The sequence below is a fragment of the Neltuma alba genome, unplaced genomic scaffold (genome assembly GCF_004799145.2).
Source record: "Neltuma alba isolate B1F8T4 unplaced genomic scaffold, ASM479914v2 tig00003410_pilon, whole genome shotgun sequence".
In the NCBI taxonomy this organism is placed as follows: Eukaryota; Viridiplantae; Streptophyta; class Magnoliopsida; order Fabales; family Fabaceae; genus Neltuma; species Neltuma alba.
The window spans coordinates 1-3,460 of NW_021633274.1; the positions used below are offsets into that span (position 1 = coordinate 1).

At 35.5% G+C, this 3,460-nt stretch overlaps 1 long non-coding RNA gene across 1 annotated transcript; it reads left to right on the forward strand.

The window, feature by feature from the left end:
- The first annotated feature begins 6 nt into the window (after nucleotides 1-6).
- LOC114741549 (uncharacterized) lies at nucleotides 7-2,395 on the forward strand. Its single transcript, XR_003739786.1, has 2 exons — nucleotides 7-140; nucleotides 1,909-2,395. It is a non-coding gene; the product is annotated as an uncharacterized LOC114741549 (long non-coding RNA).
- Nucleotides 2,396-3,460: the final 1,065 nt, after the last annotated feature.

Consider the following 3,460-nt stretch of genomic DNA (forward strand, 5'->3'; position numbering starts at 1 on the left):
AACCGGTGGCTATCAAGATAGTGGACCTTACGGTTTATCTTCCGGGTATCCAAATCAACATCACCAGCCTACTGGAGCCTCCCCTGTACCTAGGGTTCCACCTGGTGCCATGTATCCGAATGTACCTCCTTACTACTGAGGTAATCCTTTCTTGGTTGGATTTGTGATTGCCATCAGCATTGGGTGAGTGAATGTGTTCTATTTTGAGGTTATTTTGAGGTTTGCCAATTTTGAATTACTAATGCTATCTTGCTTGCGAAAAGATTTTGTTATAGGCATTCCACTGGGTGATTTCTCTTAGTTTTCATATCGTGATATGAGTGTTGCTTGCTTTACTTAAAGTCTGATGGATTCTTTTGCTTTGCTTTGTCTTCATCAAATCGAATATTGAATTCCTCCTTACATGACTTGATACGCTATCTCATTTTGGCTTTGGCATTGTTATTGGTTGTGTTTTATGAATAATCAGTGTTGAAGCTGACCTTTTTTTTTTTTTTTTTTTTTAAAAACCTTGAAGTGGTGTTCAATATTTGCTTTGTTGACCTTATGTTTGTTATATATAACTTTGTCATTGTATTCCTCAGTTAAAGAAGTGGCAATTAAGCCTCATTTGTAATGTTGATGGATGTATTTATTTCTTGCCATTAAGATTCATCAACTGTGATTCTTCTCATGCTGCTTTGTCTAGGAAAGATCTAAAATGGAAACGGTTGGAGCACCCCCCCCCAAAAAAAAGAAGAAATGTGTATGTAATTCTGGTTTTAATGTGGTTGAGCCTATGGTGGTCAAAGTTGTTCCTTGTCCCTTTTTAAGGGTTTTCTAATCTACAATGTACAAGCCAAATAGAATTAAGGAAGTTAAAACTTCTCTGTGATGCTTAGCAGTTACTTCATGGTCTTGGATAAGGCTTTAGGCCTTAACACACACACACACACACACACACACACACACAAGTAGTATATCCCAATCTGCTATGGTCTCGAGATTTTGCGTTACAGAAATGTTTAAATTCTACAGTGCCAATTCAGTGGCCATAAAAAGACATGCTGTTATTCAATAAATAATAATTTAATAATTTTGGTGGTATGATGTTATGATTCTACCGCATGACATATTCTTGATTTCTATCATGTTCGGAGGTCAATTGTTTACAGACTTTTGTCATTAACAACACTTGAGTATCTGGGGTTTAGGGTCTGTTTGGTATGAAGGAAATGGAGGGGAAGAATGGGGGTGGATTTCAAGGAACTCCGTTTGAAAAATTAGAGATATGGGATTCAAAGCTTTTAATTAATTTTTTTACTTTTTATTGTACATCTCTTAGTCAAAATTTTAGAACTCCACTTCTCTAATTTTTAAAATCAATCTCATTAAAATTTTTTCTCCCCTCCAGTCCCTCATACCCAACAGAGGGTTATATTTGTGGCACTGCTTTCAAATGTGACATCATAAGTGAATTAAGCAGGCAGGGAATGAATATATTTCAATTCTCAGATTGCTCTTTTTAAGGTTTTTATTTTAGTCATTATCATTTATTTATTTATTTTTTTTCTGTCCTGGTAATTGTTAGTTTTTCTGACAAATCTCATCATCTGCATGTTTCATGCCATGACTTGTATGTGGAAAGTTGGCGAATGTTTGACTCATCATAATTTTGCTTTTTGTTTCACTATGTTACGTATGCATGTTCTTCATGCATGCCCAATCTCTGTTGATTGTTTAATATTGGCTTTGACATTAAGATGTGGATGGTGAGATTCTGTACCTTGATGTGATATTTTGAGCTGTCCTGCTGAAGGGTTTGGCAATTATCTGCTTGTTTGCTTTGTGCTATTGCTTTTTAAAATTAGTTTTCTTTGATTGATGGTTGTGGAATGATGGATTGAGTTGCATGGGTATTTGATTCAGGTGTTCCATCACTTATTGGCGCAGATGCTTTATGTGGTTCTGGTGATTACGTGATTGCAGACTATGTGCTTCTGGTGTGATGAATGTATTAGCCTGTCCATTTACAGCCACTTTTCTTCATCTGCACTTAGGCTATGATTAATGAGTTTAGTTAGTCAAAGCTACTGAGTTAGATTAGTCTTGTACTTTTAAGTTTTGAATGGGGAATGTGTTTTTGACATGTTTTCATTAATGTTCATGACTTCTTATTTTAGTTACAACTTCCTTTTGATGTCTGGAATATAAGCTATTCAACATGGAGGTTGTTTCAGTTTTCTAGGTTATTCTTTTTTGTTTTTCCCCCTCTTGTGGGGTTATGTACTGGTGACTTAAGGATGTCCTCATGCGGGGACTTTCATTGTACACATATGAGCCGTTATGTAACCATAATAATGTTAAGGATTGATGGTAATAATTTCAGTTTGCCTGACAAATTGTCTTTGGCCAACGTTGATTTATACAACAGAATTAAAGATACAATTAAACTTTGTAAGCCGTTAAAGGATCTTCTCATTTCTTAAGTATCTTCTGCTCTTCTAGCAATTAATCTATGATATTGTGTTATAGTTTATTGGTTGGTTCGGCATCCACATCTCTACGTTGGTTGTTTGCTTGAACTTGGAGGCATGCTCAATGGGATGAATGTAGTTTCCCTGATATGATGGTGTTAAGTTTGTGTTGTATGGATGCGTAGTCAACTCCTTGCTGGTTGGCAAGTTTTGCTACCTTACTGAGTATTGACTGTTTCTGTTGGTTTTCACCGATGAGCTATTCCTACATTTACTATCTAGTTTTATTGTTCACTAAGCATCCTAAAGTGTGGTTCATTAATTGAGCTTCTGTATTCTAAGCAGTGGTATGTGATGGAAGAATATTAGCCGTGATACTCTATTAACTAGCTTTAGTGTAAATATTCTTTGCTCGGTAGCATTTACTCTTTCCCTCACTTATTTCTGCTGAATCAGTGGGATTGAAAAGCAAACATGTTGCTATCCTCTCCCCAATGTGTATTGCACTCTTTCGCGAATATCATTGAATAATGGGTCAAAGTGCAAACTTGCTCTGAAAGTTTTTACTTGGAAGTGCCAGAATTTTTGGGATTCAATATTGTGCCAAAAGGTTAAATTTTTAACAATTTTGCCACTTACTGATTAAAATTTTAATAATTAATGTCACTATTTTAACAGTCAACATTATTTTTTTTTAATGACGGGGTAAAAATGCTATGATTTTAAACTTTCAGGTAATATTGAGTCTAAAAAAACTTGCGAGAGTGTCCAATGCTTTTGAGTGATAACTTGAGGCAAATCTGCATCTTAATACTTGAATTATTTTCCATCCTTTTTGTTCAGTATGTTTTATACTCAGTTTCAAATTCGCTACTGCCTCACAGCTTAGTAGGGAATCTATAGGTGAACTTGGTCTTCTGAGATACATAGACAACAAGACTGGAATAGTGACGTGTGGACAATAGTACTTGTCAGATGACTTTCAATTGAGCTCCATCTGACTT